The following is an 18561-nucleotide window of genomic DNA, read 5'->3' on the forward strand; positions in this document are numbered from 1 at the left end:
AGGGTGGGAGCTACAACATGGAGCTGGTCACTGCTCCTGTATAAACTATAACAAACAAGGGAAAGTTGTGCTCACTACTCATTTTTAAAACCATTAGGCGGGGAAGCAACGAGGCTGTGACCACAAAATACATATAGTCAAATACAAGAGTCCTCTGCACTCAACCCATTATCAATATATTTAAGACAGAGACATTTTGTGCATACTGTGCTCACTACTCATTTTTAAAACCATTAGGCGGGGGTGCAACGAGGCTGTGACCACAAAATACATATAGACAAATACAAGAGTCTTCTGCACTCAACCCATTATCAATATATTTAAGACAGAGACATTTGTGCATACTGCTACTGAAAAATGCCTTACCCTTTAAACAAAACAGGAATTGTTTGTCCATATATTACAACGATTGTAAAAGGTAATTTTTTGGCATAGTGAAGTTAGTAATCTGTTACAAAAATTTATAAAAATGTGTTCATTTGCAAAGTCACTGTGGGGCTCATTTATCAACACTGGGCAAATTTGCCCATGACCAGTTACCTATAGCAACCAATCACTGATTAGCTTTTTAAACCCAGCTGCAAGTAGAACAATGAATGAAGCAATCGGATTGGTTGCCATGGGTTACTGCCCATGGGCAAATTTGCCCAGTGTTGATAAATGACTCCCACTGAATGCAAAAACACCTAATTAGCATCTGGTTTGGAGAAGTGCAGGAAAGCGACTTCTAAGTACTTAATTTATCGGTTTCTACATGGCAACCAAGTTTTCCCTGATACCTCCTGGAGGAATATTATCAAGCAGTTTCATACCCGCCAGAAACACAATTGTGCTAATGCACAAACTCTTTGTTCTTCATGGTAATATGGAAACATAGTCGATAAAACAATAAAACAGTCACTGCTGGTTGGCACATAAAAAACTGGGTGGGGGCTCACATATTCTGGTGACTAAGTAATTATGTTCATTGCTCTGATATAACATAATGAATTGTTTTTACATAGATTTATGTAATATGTCATGAGTGGTGGGAAGAGGTGACTAAGCCGATCAATACTGAGGAACAATGAAACAGGGTCCGGTTCTCTCTTCCCCAGGCAGAGGCACACTCTCACTTTAAAAATTAATCATTATCAGGACAACTGATTGCATTGTGTAAGAAAAAGATAACATACACTGTTCTATATCATTCCAACTGTTTTGTAGAATCACTGAAAACGTATCAGGAAATAAGTTTGTTGCTGATTTCTAAGAGTAATGTATAATGTTTACCAGAAATTTGCTACAGCAGCAAACATTAAGCTTTAATGTATCGCTAGTTAGGACAGCTGAAAATATATTAACAATATGGTATGGTCATAGGTTAAACCAAAGTGAATTTTAGCTGCCAATCAACATGACAGCTTCCCTAAATATGAAAAGATATGGGTTTATTAACCATTCTTTAGGTACAAGTTTATGTGCAAATGCCCCCCTAAAAACCCAGTCATTGGCAGTTGCACGTGAGGCAATGCAGGCTTTTCACAAGGCTCCCTATGGCTTTCTTGGCAGAAGGTACGTAATAATTAATCCAGCACACGAAGTTTGCTCAAGGGTTATTACCCGTGTTTAATGTCAAGCCAAACAGGTTACAACGTTTCGGGGGCGTACCCCTTCGTCACGTACCTTTCGTTGGGGGTGCCGTCCTCCTATGATCCATGCACCGTGAACGTTGAAAGAGGGACCAGGTGTGCATCTGCATTTCGTTTGGCTGAAGTTCGTTTCTTGGCAGAAGGACTTCCCAATGAAACAAGATGAGGGAGGAGTTGAATGACTCTGTGAGCCTAAGGGAATTGGTTCCTACAAGTCAAAGATACATGATAAGGGTAAGTACACCCTCTATGCTATGATACATTGTCCAAGAATACCTTTTATTATTATATTCCACAGAGCTTTACACTTTACATACCACCTTTGCATTGAAGTTAATCTGAATTGCAGAAGGTAAAACATGTTTGTGTGATTATGCAAGAAAGGTGTTTTAGGACATTGCGTCGCCTGCGCTAGAAGCCGTTTTCCACTGGCACCAAAATTTCTACCCTAATGGTTTCATTTCAATCTGTCATATTTGGTATTTCACTGTAAAAAAAAATATTTATTTTGGAAGGTCAGATAATGTTTATGCACTGTTTCTAGATAAGCCCAGCTGAATGATCTCATGTCAAAAAGGGGAATGTTTTACCTTTAACATAGCAGGCGACTTTCTTTTGTAAGGGATAAGCTTGTATCAGTTTTGAGCTTAACGTTTGCTAATGTTATTCATCAGATAAGTGCATATTTGCTTGTACAGGCTAACTAACAGTATCAGAGCATGTCAGGAGCCTACTGTAATGTTTCCAGCCTTTATTTAGATAGTACACAACCTCCATGACCTTTTTGACTCAAGATGTAATAAATCTGCACTTGCTGATGGCTTCCTGATTTAAGAGAATCAATGTTATTAAACATACCACAAAGTATGCCAGGCTGCACCAGCATTCCTGTCTCTAGGCAGGAAGCACTATATAAATTAAGATAATGTCTCAGTACTGTAAACCCTTCATACACCACGCATCTTATAGTATTTTTTTCACAATATCCTTCTACATAGCGGCTTCTTTGATTTCACCCACCATGGAGACATGGCTGCTTTCCTTGCTTTGTCCAAGACATGCTCGCCGTTTTTAAGGGTATAATTTACAAGCTATTCATGACTTTTGTGTATTATATTGTATATATTGCACAGGTATGGGACCTGTTATCCAGAATGCTCAGGACCTGAGGTTTTCCAGATGATAGATCTTTCCGAATTTGGATCTTCATACCTTAAGTCTACTAGAAAATCATGTAAACATTAAATAAACCCAATAGGCTGTTTTTGCTTCCAATGAGGATTAATTGTATCTTAGTTTGGATCAAGTATAAGGTACAATTTTGTTATTTTTAAATTGTCATTATTACAAATTTGGATTTTTTGATAAAACGGAGTCTATAAGAGACAGTCTTTCCGTAAATCGGATCACGGGTTTCAAGATAATGGATCCCATACCTGTATTGTAAAGGGGTAGAAAAGGGACAGCATGTACCCCCACTCGCCCCTAACCTGTGTGTCATTCAGACATGCAAGTTATGCAGCAGCTGAGGGTGTAGACTACAACCAGTCTTGTACTTACCTCCTGCCCTTTGGCTGGCCTGTACCCCCTGATTCTGCTCTATGTGCCTAGCTCTGGATTTTCAAGACAAATAAACCGCTATGTGCAAAAAAATAGACAATTGCAGCCTTTTTTTGCACTTTTCACACTGCTTTCCCTAAACTAAATGACCCTTTGTATATTTCTAAAACATGCTAAATGTTAATGGTGAGATGAACTGTCCTTTAAAGATAAAATAATTAGCATTATTTGTATTAAATTGGGCTCTTAAATTTCTTATCTCTGCCTAATGTGCCTGTAACAAATGTTTTGCCTTTGGCAGGAGACACGCTTTATGAAGCACAAACACTGCAACTTTGCATTTGACCTTCAAGTGGTATAGCGAAAGTAATCTAAGCTTTTCAGTTTCTACAAAGGCTTGATAAATCACAGAAAAGAGAAAAGGCTGAAGTTTGGGATTATGGAAAACAAACCAGATTTCTGGCCAACAAAGCCCAGCTATCTGCTGATCCCAAGTGCTGAGCAAATCCATATCAAATACGATGGAGCTGCTATAATAGCCTTCGGGGCATGATCTCAAACAACCAAGAGCTGGCAGCACAGAGAAAACTGAATTTATGGACTTGGTATTGCAATCTTAAGGTACATAAGAAGAGCAATGAATCTGAAGCAGATCTGTCATATACCTAGACAAATGTCTGAAATTCCTGACAACAACCATAAAATAGGACGGGAAGAGGAAATTGAGTTTCGCTCCGGAGAGGCCAATCACAACATTTTAAACACGAGATGAAAGGTGTTAAAAAGAGAGAGATGGAGAGAGCTGTAATACATTCCACTTACGATGCACACAGCACCCAGGGAATCATTTTAACCAGACAGCTGATGTTTTCCAGAATAAATGCATCGCTTCTGATATACTTTGCTCAGGTTGCAACACTAGCTTTGAAGCTATGAAACCCTATCTTTATACAGCTCATCTGGTGAGCAGGCAGGACAAAACAAATAAAACAATATGACATTAAACTCCCTGTAATTAAATCAAATGCTCAGATGTTGAAAAACATATTCAACGGATAATGGACATTGAGTGGTGGCTGGTTTGGGATAGTATGAGATAATGAACAACTTCTGCTGCAGTAAGGACTGTGAATCATGAGCATGTGTCTTGCTGCTTAAGGGAACATTATTAGTTCACAAGGGCAGGGCTATAATAAGGCTGGATGCAGACATAATCCATCAAATGAAACCTATGGTGGTTTTGCTTACTGATGACCCACATGGTGGGCATCCAAAACATGTCTTCCCAGCCCTTAGGTTAAAAGGATTACCAGAGATGCATATCAGTGCCCAAGAAAACATTTAACATATGTCAGACCTTATTGTAAAATACTTCCACTTTCACAGAAAGCTTTGGCGCAAAGCTGTGACAAAAAAAAATTGGAAAAATGTGTCTATACTTAGCTTTAGGTTGCTGCCACCTTTATCCCAAGCATGTTTTTTATTTATAAACACAGCTTGATAAAGACAGGTAATTAGTTCTTCCATGTTTTGATGTAGCATGAGATAAAAGAGCGCCGTAATCAAGTGTTAAAAGAATTCTGTCATGGTTTTTATGGTGTAGTTTTTTATACTGTGGCATTTGCAAATAATTCATTTTACCATTTTAAGTTTTAATATTGTTGTGTAGGCAGCCATCTCAGGGCACATTGCATGATACTGTAGTTTCAGAAACAGCCAGCACTGAACTATGCAATTCCTTCCACCTATTCAGTCTTCCAGCACCAAGGACTCAGCTTTTGCTCCTGCATGGGCGTTATTTTCGTATATACTGTTATGTGGAGCATGGGAGCAAAACAGACAATTAAAAGTGGACCTGTCACCCAGACATAAAAAGCCGTATAATAAAAGTAATTTTCATATTAAACATGAAGTCCTAATTATTTTTCTATTAAAGCATTCATAGCTGTGGTAAACTCATTTAAATCTCAGCTGTCAATTAAATATTGTCTGCCCCTCCTCTATGCCTAGGCATAGAGGTGGGGCAGACAATTACTTTCACTTTCCATTCAGGACTTCCTAAATGTCACTGGTCTCCCCACAAAATGGCTCCTGCCTGCTTGCTATAATTATGAGTTCCCAGACTGATGGAAACAAGATATAACTAATTTATATTGCGTAATTAACGTTTATTTTGCTTGACTAATGTGATAAAATAGGATTTTGAATATTTATTTGGGGTGACAGGTCCCCTTTAAGAGTTCATTTAGATTTATACATTGCTGAAACTTTCTCCATTATGTAAAAGGGGGTGGAGCCACATAGTGCGATGGCCAGAAGGCAGAGAAAAGTTATGTTTTGAGCGGATTGGGATGGGCCAAGGACTTAAGTTAAGGGTATTACAAATTTACCAGCAACTACATTTTCAGAAAATTTGTAATACCTGCCCTGGCTTTGGGGGCAACTAGAGTGCCAACCATAGTTGTGGCACACAGGGCATTGTCTGGCAGAGGTCAGACAAGCCAATGCAGAATGCCGAGACCAGGGGGTTCAAGTTTTGCCCTCCCCTAGGCTGTTTATAACTATTTCATTCAATGCTAAAATAGCATCCTATTATATAGATATATATACTGTATATAATGGAAAGAAAAGACCAGCAGTAAGGGGACTTCAATGCAAAAGTCTATATTCAGTGATTTTAAGTGACTTTAATTATGTATTGAAGTCTCTTGAGTGCAGTTCATTCTTTCCATTAAATAATGAATTTTACTGTACACCAGGGAACATATATATATGGGGTGTGGTGCGGTCTAATTTACATGTATATATGTATATACACACATATATATATATATATATATATATATATATATATATATATATATATATATATATATATAAATATATATATATACAGAATGCAATACACAACACAAATTATATAAATGACATTTATGGTTTATACAGGCTGATACATTTGCTCCTATTTAATGTTATTGTCAATGATTTTGTTAAAAAATAAACACTTTCATATTACAGTTTCTAGCCAAATTGAAACAGCAGTGGCAGAGGCTAAAACTCTCAGTCAGGGAACTGCTGGGAATGTACAGATTGTGAATTCAACACTGTGGCCTAATAATGCACAGTCACAGGCAAAATACAGTGCTAAGGAAATGGATTCACCTATACTGCAAAACCATACAGAAAATACTGCTTTCGCTGTGGTTCAACACAACACACTGCAAATCATGTCACATGTCCTGCAAAAGCTATACGGTGCCGCAAATGTACAAAAGTAGGACAATTTGCTAAGATCTGCCTTAGTGTTAATGAAGTCACTACTACAAATGTCACAGTATTAAGTGTGGATAAAGCTGACACATTTATTCCAGACAAGTTTATATGCACTGTCAGTGTTAGTACTGCTTCTGCTGAGAAGGGACACTCCATTAACCTGATGCTTGATACAGGTTCAGCTGTTTCTATACTACCAAAGGATATTTTCTTGAAATACTTTGCAAAAGATCCGCTTGTTGCACCTGCCCTGAAACTGGTCAGTTACTTAAAGGATCCAATCCCTGTGCTTGGTTGCTTGACAGTGACTTTACAATTTAAATCAAATACTGCAAAATGTGACTTTTACATTGTGAATAAAGGTACTGCTATACTTGGAAGGGATCTCTTTGCTGCATTAAACCTACAATTAGTTGATGGTCTCATTACTACAGCACCAGTGTCTGCCATACAGCCAGTGTCTAAAAATTCACCACAAAGCAACACTTCACTGGGCTGTGCAAAGAACTTTGTATACAAAGTTAAGTTGAGACCCAATGTAAAACAGTACCATTTCCTGATTCAGCATGGAAAAAACTTGCTATTGATATTTTCAGTCCTTTTACAGATGCTCCTATAGACTGCATATTTGCTATAACCTTGATGGACTATTACAGTAAATGGTAAGAAATTGCATTTGTTTCTCATATAACATCAGCAACAGCAATAACATTTCTGTATACAGTCTTCAGCAGAGAAGGTAATCCAAAGGAGTTTATATCAGACAATGGACCACAGTTTGTCTCATATGAGTTTGAATCCTTTCTGAGAGAGAGGAATATTGTGCATAGGAAATCTTCAGTGTATTACCCACAAGCAAATGGAGAAATCAAGTAATTCAACACAAGTCTGAAAGATGCACTACAGACAGCAAATCTAACTGGGAAATCTTGGAAAGTATTTACAACAGAGTTCCTACATAACTACAGAGCAACATGCCATGCAGCAACCCAATCATCTCCAGCTGAATTATTACATGGCAGACAAATGCGCACTAAGTTACATGCTGCAGACTTCAAGCTTCCACAAAATACTGTGCCTACAAAATCATCTACTGCTGACATTGTGAAACGTCAACAAGCCAAATGCAAGGCTTATACTGACAGAAAAAGTGGTGCAAGAGAAGTACACTTTTAGCCTGGATCTTTAGTCAGAATTAAGAAACCAGGAATACTGAAACAATGACAATCTAAATTTACTACACCACTTGAAGTGAGACGCCAGTGAGGACCATACACATATGAATAGTCTGATGGACGCATATGGAATGCAAGTCGTCTTGCTCCTGTTAGGAATGACTTTGGAGAAGCTCCATTTGATGAAGGACATTTTCCTACTCCTGACGTGAACTGCAATAGGCCTGAAGAAAGTGAACCTATAAGGCATACTGAGAGAATCAGAAAACTGCTTGCATGTACAAAGGACTTTGTTATGTGAATAATGTATAATATTGTTTTAAAATGCATACTGTTTAATTGTTGCTGTTATTATAGTAGTCCAAATGCTTTCCTACTATAAGGGGAATATGTGGTGTTTGTGCAGATGGCCTGTAGATGTCACTGTGCTCAGACTTATACTGTGCATACTTCCTGTCAGCTTATAAGTGAAAGTTACTGGTGTGTAATGCCTGCATGAGCCTGCTAATAAAGCACTGTTATACTCTACTCATCCTCGGCTACCCAAAACATAACAGATACTTACAGGAATATCCAGCAAAAGGCAAACAAATACTCACTCTCTTTGGTCTCAAAAGAACTACAGTTTTTGAATAAAGGTTAAAGCACCTATAGAAATAGTTTTAAAGTATTCTTTTCATAAACAAGTTCATGGCAGAATTCATAATACCATATACATTCAGAAAATTAACAACCAGGTAATAAATATTTGTTAGTTTAATGGATTTTATGTAGATTTATGTAGAACATTTCCAATAAGGAAACAACTGATTTGTAAATATTGCACACAGCAGTTGTCCACAATATACGGCACTACAAAGGTCTACCTGCATTTCCTCATTTCCCTGTGGTGCAACCCAAAGTGTCAGCTGAAAACATTACTTTACGATAATAGATGTGAGTCCGAATTCCGTCTGACAATTCCTCAGTTACTCATGATGGGCACAGAGTTTGTGTATAAAGTAATAAAAGCAATAAACAAGGAATGAATGCAGCCTTTTCCATACCATTATAATTGTATACACTTCTAGAAATGGTCTATTTGCATTTTATTAGAACCTGCTCTCTTAAAGCACTGCTTATTGTCTAGGTAGCTTTCTAAAGACCTCTCATAGCCAGTGTTTATATTCTTTTGCATGAAAAGGGTAAAATTAATTATCATTGCCATTTATCATGTATACTGCCATGGGCATTGAGTTTATAGTGTGGCATTATCAATTTTACATCACAGGTTTTTGAGGTTTTTTTAGCATAAATACTGATTCATACCATAAAAACACACCATCATATATATTCCCCTTGTTAAAGAACAATATTTGAAAGTATAGTGACCATTTGATACATACCTTATGCATTTATTAAAATGTGTTGATGCTGGAATCCACTACTTTAAACCTTAAAATACCTTAAACATGTATTTTACAAAATGCATCAGGTAATAGCGCTCCTCCAGCAGAATCCTGCTGTTTTTAAAAGATACAAACCCCTAGTTTGGGCCCTGCCCAGACATGTGAGTTGTGCTCTGATAAACTTCAGTCACTCTTTACTGCTGTACTGCAAGTTGGAGTGATATCACCCCTCCCTTCCCCCCACCATCAACAGAACGGTGGGAAGATCACCAGATAACAGCTCCCTGCCACCCGAATTGCTACAATGCTTTCATGCCACACCTAGTGGTAGATATGAGAACAGCACTCAATAGTAAAAATCTATGTCCTGCTAACCCAAGCCATGACTCCTTCAGTTACATTGAGTAGGAGAAACAATAGCCTATCTGAAAGTATTTCCATTGTGAAGCGCTGAATATTTTTGAAAGCACAAGACCTGACAAAATTACCTGAGGTGGCTGCCTACACACTAATATTACAACTAAAAAATGTACACAGTGTACAAAACTATACCATAAAAATAACACACAATCCCTTTAAAGGGATACTGTCATGGGGCTCGACAAATTGTCAGTTTCCTAGCTGCCCCCAGTCATGTGACTTGTGCTCTGATAAACTTTAGTCACTCTTTAGGGTTGGGGCAGACGGGCAGATTCGGGGAGATTTAGTCTCCTGGCGACTTATCGCCCCTTCTGCGTGGCGACAATCTCCCCGAACTGCCTTCCGGCTGCCTTCTGCCTGCTTGAATGAAGAATCGACTGTGCTAATGCACTAGCGGCGCTTCGATTTCTGAAGTCACCCTGAAGTTGCCTCACAAGGAAACTTCGGGCGACTTTGGAAATTGAAGCGCCGTGAGTGCATTAGCGCAGGCAATTCTTCATTCAAGCAGGCAGAAGGCAGTTCGCCATGCAGAAGAGGCGATTGGTCCCCAGGCTACTAAATCTCCCCGAATCTGCCCAGCTGCCCCAACCCTTACTGCTGTACTGCAAGTTGGAGTGATATCATCTCCCCCTCCCTTTTCCCCCAGCAGCCTTAACAAAAGAACAATTGGAAGGTAACCAGATAACAGCTCCCTAACACAAGATAACAGCTGCCTGGTAGATAAAAGAACAGTACTCAATAGTAAAATCCCACTGTGTCATATTCAGTTACATTGAGTAGGAGAAACAAGAGCCTGCCAGAAAGCAGTTCCATCTTAAAGTGCTGGCTCTCTCTGAAAGCACATGACCAGGCAAAATGACCTGAGATGGCGCCTACACCCCAATATTACAACTAAAAAAAATACACTTGCTGATTCAGAAATGAAATTATTTGCAGTGCAAACAGTGTAATTTAGAAATAAAAACTACATCATAAAAATCATGACAGAATTCTTTTAAGGACTAAAATAGTGGTCAGGAAGGCACTTTTCAAAAACAATTACTCCTTAGTGCTAGGCTATGACATATAACAAGAGGAAAATTGTTAGAACCAACTCTAGAACCAAGAGCTCACTAGTGTTGGCATTACAGCTGGTGAGTGTCGCAAATTTATTATTAAAAACATGTGCCGAAGGCTCTGTGCTTAAAACAATAAAAGCCTTTTTCTTGCCAATCAAGTTTATTCATGAAAAGTTTATTACATAACATAACACAATATGAGGCAATGAAAAATTTACATCATTTGGTACTTTTTTTGTTTCATGAAACAAAGCAGTAATACAATTCAATATACAGTAATACAATAATGTAGCTCATATAACCATACATTTTCCATCCATGACTCCACGTCTTTATTTTTTTGAAAACCCCAGTTAATAAGGAAATGTTCTCCAGGCTGCAGAGATGATTCATATTGGCTAGCCATTCGGAAAACCCTGAAGGCTGGTCATGCACCCGATGTCTTGTAATTATACTTCAGGCCTGGAAAATGGGAACTTACAGTGCAATGGCTCTGGTGTGCTTCTTCACTCTCTTTGGGTAACAGGCCAAGAATAAAGTAATTGGGGTTTAGCAGGATTTCAGAGCCTACGAATGAATCATATCATCCACAGACTTCCAATGATTCAAAAAGAGTATGATGCAGTGTCTGAAACCTTCAGCGAAGGAGTGTTTGAGGGAATATTTTGTGTGCTTTCTCTTATGCACAGTAGGATCTGTGAATCAAGTAGACCTCTTCATTAACCTGTGTGTTCGGTAGAAATTTTAGCCGTCCTGTTTAATTTCAGCAATGCCCTCTAAAATTTTTCTTTAGACTCACTAGCAGCGTGCAAGCAAGCATGATACAACATATATATAGATTCCAAAATTCTTTTGGACTCTGTATTTGTAGACATAAGACCCTCCATAATGCCACTAAGTACATTACACTAGGGGCACATTTACTTATAGTCGAATATCGAGGGTTAATTAACCCTCGATATTCGACTGCCAAATTGAAATCCTTCGACTTCGAATATCGAAGTCGAAGGATTTAGCGCTATTCCTACGATCAAACGATTCGAACGATTCGAAGGATTTTAATCCATCGATCGAAGGATTATCCTTTGATCAGAAAATTGTTAGGACGCCTATGGGGACCTAAGGGGGTTGAAGTATTTTTTAAAGAGACAGTACTTCGACTATCGAATGGTCGAATAGTCGAACGATTTTTAGTTCGAATCGTTCGAATCGAAGTTGAAGGTCGAACTCGAAGGTCGAAGTAGCCCATCCGATGGTCAAAGTAGCCAAAAAGAACATTCGAAATTCGAAGTTTTTTTCCTCTATTCCTTCACTCGAGCTAAGTGATGCAATTCTCTCACAAATGAATGGAGCCTTTTCCATGACATTAAAAAGTCAGTTTCAGAGTCCTTCCTCAAGCCTATGATCTTGTTGCCAATGGGAATAAGGAACCTCCTAGTGACACCACATGCTGTTGTCATGAAGACACAAATCAAATATACATGCACGAGTAATTAGCATAATCTGAAAATAGCAACTGAACTTAATAAGGTAAAGCTTATTGGGGCACTGGTATCTGATGACAAAAATTAACCAGAGCACTAATGCTATGCTACTCATAAGAATAAGGATGGATGGATAACAGGAATATACAGAGATCATAGAAATTATTCATGACATTCATGTTTAGGGCAAAGAGATAAGTCACCACAAAATTAACCAATAAAATACTCTACAAACCTAATCATTTAACGGGCTCTATGGGGAACTGCTTGGAGTAATTCCCTAAGGCAGTGATACCCAACCAGTGCCGCGTGAGCTACATGTTGCTCACCAACTTCTTGGCTGTTGCTCCCAGTGGCCTCAAAACATGTTCTTATTAATTAAATTCCAGGCTCGGTGGCAAAGATTCTCCTGTAGGCTGCCAGTCCACATAGGGGCTACCAAATAGCCAATCACAGCCCTTCTGTGGAACCCCCAGGGACTTTTTTCATGCTTATGTTGCTCACCAACTCTTTAAACATTTGAACGTGGCTCACGGCTAAGAAAGGTTGGGGACCCCTGCCCTAAGGTGTGACTGTTATATACATATGGTGCTTGGCAAAAGCTGGGGGTGCACAGCCACAAGTGAGCCCTGGAATAATCACCTCCTCTGGGCTTCTTTTTCATGTTGCACCTACAGGACCTTCCCACTTGAGTCTGCATTGGAAAGAATATTGTAACTACCAGTGATACATCTGTTTGAAACCTGTTTTTGGTTGTGATATTCCGAAACCACTGTAGACATATGTAAGCTTGTAACTGTTATTCCAGCATTTCTGCAGAGCTATAAGATGTTGAGAAATTCACTCCCTAAGGCTGCTATTTTGCTGACATTTGATGTGATGGTAATATAATCAGTAATATAATAGTAAAAGCATATTTACAGGTTGCTTTTATATGCCTAGTTTTGAGACACATTGACCCAGAAAGTATGATTTTAGGGCTTTAACTGTCAGTAATAGTATACTGATAACAGCCCAGTGGATTTCAGAATATTAAATGCAATGCCATTATGTCTTTATTTTTAAACTTCTGTCCCTCTATTGCTCTATTATTTATCTATTATTTAATTTTTATGCAGACATTTACAGCAGTTTTCAATGGATTTATAGTTGATATCAGTTCCGGATTGTGTGGGCGCCCCTAGGACTGCGCAGTCCTAGCACCTGCTGCCCGCACCCCCCCCCACTAGCGCATGCACCAGAGCACTGGGGAGCAAGCGGCTGGGCGGCATGCCGCCCCTAATATTTTGCCACCCTTTTTGACCTTGCCACAAATCCATGATATCTAGACTAAACAATATTTAAAAATGTTAATTTACTGGGCACAATTGCAGGGGAGCAAACGGCATTGAGGGCAATAAAAACATGGTGTTCTGTGCCTGTTTTTGCACTTTGCACCTTGCCCTATTTAGTATATGAACCCCAGTATTTTATAAGTTGAAGACTTTGGGATCAGAGGAGGAGAATAGTATAACACAAATACATATTAAACAATGTTAAGGTTCAAATGGGCATTTAAGGCATGTTTCCACTACACTTGCTATAGCTGTAAAACATATGCTCAAAATTTGCAAATGTAATCACGTAATTATCAACCATAGAAAGAAAAAAACATATTTGAAATGAAGTGAGTCTTGAGAAAGAGTAGAATACCATTAGCTTATTTATATTTAGTGTGTGGGAAATTTATTTTCAGCAGTGGAAAAACAAATATCCATAAGTTTCCAATTAACACTTTGGCACATTATGAGAATATTCCACAACAAAGAAACAGTGTGAATGTAACAGCGATTTACCCTGGTTCACCACAATCTAATCTTGTTAGCATATTATGGCTATGCCATTTTATAAACTAAAAAGATATTGGCACCAATAATGTGCAATGGGTTAACCTCTGCGTGCTGAAAATATTTTACAATATTGCATTGCGCTGTACATTCTGGTCAAGTGTCCAACACATTTACATAGGTTCACATGGGATGGAAGGGTCTTCTCTTCCTAGCATTCTACGGAGCTATTGTATTGGTTGCAATGGGTTTCTGCACCTGGACCCAATGGGCCAAACAAGGGCCGGCATTACTCAGCATCGAACCACCGACCAACAATGGGAGTCACAAATCCTTTCTGAGATTCCATCGCGAGGCCAAGCTGTACAGGGAAATACTAGAGAGTCGCGGAGATCTTCTCTTCTAGCTCACTTCTCTTCTGGAGGGGGGTCGGGGAATGATGGTATCCCCCCAGGGAGGGCAGATAAGCGGCTGCCCAGGGAGATAATGGGTCGGACAAGGGGTTTAGGCTGTGAGGATCTCACCTATGTAACTGGCCTCAAGTATGTGGGCTCTGGATTCACTTGCCCACAAGGGAACTTTGCGTAACAGGAAGGAGATTGCACTCAAATCTGTGCACAACGACGGCAACGATGTGACTCGATGCATGCAGCGCTATGGCAACCTCACTGGCTGCCACACGCTCTTCACAAGGAGGTCACTCTGCTCCGGACCTTGCACCACCCAGGCATTGTTACGGTAAGAGCATATCAGTTATTTAAAGAGACATTACCGAAGTTGTCACAACAAGAAACTGGCTATTGCCAGATTTTAAAAGAGACCAATTCTTCTAGGAACTGGGAAACCGGCATGCCACAGCTGCATTGCTCATAACCTCCGGTTGTGGCAGAAGTCGGGTTATGGAGAAGATACGGAGTGCAGAGCTGCAGAGTGAGTCGCCATATCGCCGTTTTCCAGTAGACAGAAAGCATTGCTATTAATAAACTTTATGCAGGATAGATCTATTATTAGTGTGGATAGAATGGATTTTTTAATAAAATTTTTTTTAGTGTTACAGTTCCTTTAACAAACTACAAGTGAACTCGGTAGTCCTGAGAAAGCCTTAAACATTTACATTTTGCAAAGCGTCCAAGGCTGAGTCTTTATTTTTTAATATGTGTAAAATATACTTTACACATTTAGATTAAGCCTGTAGGTATATTACTGTAAGACAACAGATTAGTCATTGTTTATATTAAGGAAGTTAAGGTTTATATACAGGGACAGTAAAAGCCCAGCCTATCTCTGAATTTACAGGAATACTGATTTAAGTGTATGATCTGGCTTGCTTGGCCTTCTCAGTGCTCTGGAAACCTGTTCCTGAGAGTATAAATATTTACATAGAATACCGCAACAATTGAATAATAAGAATGGACAGACGTTTTTATGTCATTCTTCCACCATTTTTTTTCTACTTAAATAAAGCAGACTAGGACACTAAACAATAACAAAGGGCATGGGAGCAAAACCATACTAACGTATGGTTGAGGATGAGGTAAAAAGAGTCCTGTGGTTCAAAGCTTCTACTAAGTCTGTTAGTATCCCGTATGAAAATATGACCGTTATTACAAATTTACCCTTAAAGGGGAATGAAACCTAGTTGGCGCAAAAACCCTCCCCCCCTCCTGTGTGTTGCCCACTCTCCCTCCTCCCCCCTGACCTACCCGTCCCACTGGGCAAATGCCCCTAACTTGTTACTTACCCTTCTGTGCAGGTCCAGTCCAGGGAGTTCACAGACGACATCTTCTTCCACACGATCTTCTTCCTGCTTTGAACGACGCATGCGCAATAGGAGCATTTCGCCGGTACGATCTACTGCACATGCGCCAAAAGTACTTTGTGACTTTTGGCGCATGCGCAGTAGATCCGTACCGGCGAAATGCTCCTACTGCGCATGCGCCAAAACGCCGTTCAAAGCAGGAAGATCGCGTGGAAGAAGATGTCGTCTGTGAACTCCCTGGACTGGACCTGCACAGAAGGGTAAGTAACAAGTTAGGGGCATTTCCCCAGCGGGACGGGTAGGCCAGGGGGGAGGAGGGAGAGTGGGCAACACACGGGAGGGGGGGAGGGTTTTTGCGCCAACTAGGTTTCCTTCCCCTTTAATGTAGCTGCTGGTAAATCTGCAAAGCCCTATAAGCTCCTCCCTTCCCTTTTTTCTGCCGATCACATCTTCTAACCCCAGATCCGCCTGTTTTCCTGCCCAGTACGACCATCTCCCTGCCTACTTTCCTGCCCTATCCACCTTTTCCTGTCCAATCCACTCATTTCACCTCCCCTATGTGTCATAACCCATCTCCCCAGAACACAGCCAGCCCCCAACCCCAGGTGCTATTAGGGGGAAAAATGTGGCAACCCTACATGAAAAGGAATGCACTTGGCAACTTTGAAGTGGTAAAACAGAGTGGTCTCTTTGTAGAGACACATGATGATCTAATATTATTTCAGACACAGCAGTCTACAAAAAAACGTTTTATTTGCAAATAATTTAAGAAATTGTTCCTTCATTCTTAAAATACCCTCAAGTGTCACTAAAATTATATTGTCTATATGGTGTATATATGGTATGGGACCTGTTATCCAGAATGCTCTGTACCTGGGACTTTCCTGATAAGGGGTCTTTCCATAATCTGGATCCCCATACCTTAAGTCTACTAAAAAATAATTTTTAGAATTAAATAAAACCCAATAGGATTGTTTTGTCTCCAATAAGGATAATTTATATCTTCGCTGGGATAAAGTACAAGGTACTGTTTTCATCTTAAAACTTGAATTATTTGATTAAAATTGAGTCTATAGGAGATACTCTTTGTGTAATATGGAGATTTCTGGATTAAAATTTTCAGAATAACAATTCCCATACTTTTATAAATTAATATTGCAGCCTGGCCACATCCTTCAAGATGTGTGTCAATGTAATAGGGAATTATTGGGGTAATGTAATAAGAGTCACAAAGATTGCACCATATCAGCACATAACACCATATAAATAGCATTTACTGGTCATTTGTTTGAAATAAAATATTTAAGGGTTTCATCAAATTAAAATTAAAACATTTATTACATTAGCCGCTTAGATTGTAAGCTCCTCTAGGGTAGGTACTGATGTAAACGATGAGAAATCTTTCTAAAAAGCACTGATCAAATGTGTTGAAGCTTACAGCTTATTAGAGAGAGAGAAGGTCATCAGCAACTTCTATCTTCTTTCAGTAAAGCTTGTTTCTTTGTAACAGGACCACAGCAACTCTCCTACCATTCTGTCCATCTTTTTGAACGATTGAAGTTGAATATCAAATGTTCATATACCAATATATATTAAGACAATTATGTCATATGCAAAAAGTCTATAGAGTTATTGAATAGACTGGGGACCAAAAAAAATCACTCATCTGACCCATTAGACTCTAGTAGGAATTAAATTAGTTCTGTGCATTGCCATAATTCTCTGGTTGAGACAATGGATCCTATTTAGGATGGGTATCCTTCTCAATCTCAACATGCTGCTGCTAGAATTAAATACTAATTACTTATAGTCTAGAAATTGCCCTGGAAACTAGATTCAGTTAAGGAGGTGGTTCATCTTTAAGTTAACTTTTAGTATGTTATAGAATGGCTAGTTCTAAGCAACTTTTACATTGGTCTTCATTATTTATTCTTTACAGTTTTTGAATTACTTGCCTTCTTCTTCTGACTCTTTCCAGTTTTCAAATGGGGGTCACTGACCCCATCCCATCTAAAAAAACAAATGCTCTGTAAGGCTACAAATATTTGTTATTGCTACTTTTTATTACTCTTTCTATTTAGAACTCAAATACCACAAAATGAAAACCAATTGCAAATTGTTTTAGAATATCCCTCTCTACTAAAAGTTAATTCAAAGGTGAACAACCCCTTTAAAATCACACAAGCAACTTTTATGTGATTGTTTTTTTCAACCATCATGCAACAAACTGTCCTCCATGAACACAGGCCCAAGAGAGAGAGGAGGCTGGTAGCACCTCACCAATAACATTTAACAGTCACATTGGGAGATCTATACATCACTGTCCACCTTGTTGAACTGCAAAAATTCTCCTTAAACAAAAAAATATAAGTTGCTTTCATTATTTTTTCTGCCAGATCACAGCAAAAGCTCCAGGTTTGCATAAAGAAAATGTAAACACCAGAATAAAGTTTTTATATAGCCAATAAATATAAAAGCAACTAATAGACATTTTGCATAATTATTAACTCCTTTTTTTTTCACAGTTCCTGGAGCTTATTATTGCATTTGTAAATTATACTAACCAGAAATTATTTCTTTGATGCAGAATTTATTGAAGGCCATTAAAGCAATCAATTTTATCAGAAAGAAATGGTAAAAAAGGGAAAGGCTTTTTAAAATATCATGTTGGCAACACGAGAAATGTTACATTTTGAAATGCACAAATATAAGCTTTTCACAAATGGCCACATTTTATAGTTTCATAATAAATTAGGATGGAATAAAGCGACGCCAAATCATTTAAACTGGTCCACAGAAATATCTTTCCTGAGTCCAAAGTAACCTTATGGCTTGAAATAGACAGACAGATTGAACAATATCTGCCCATTTGGGCTGGAGGCAGACTGGTCAGATAACACTACAGTTGGTCCCGGAGGCGCTTCTGCCATTATAACAACACAGGTCAAGCATTGTATTGAACTTAAAGAAAACTTTTCTTGCCCTCA

This window comes from Xenopus laevis, chromosome 9_10L (assembly GCF_017654675.1).
Source record: "Xenopus laevis strain J_2021 chromosome 9_10L, Xenopus_laevis_v10.1, whole genome shotgun sequence".
In the NCBI taxonomy this organism is placed as follows: Eukaryota; Metazoa; Chordata; class Amphibia; order Anura; family Pipidae; genus Xenopus; species Xenopus laevis.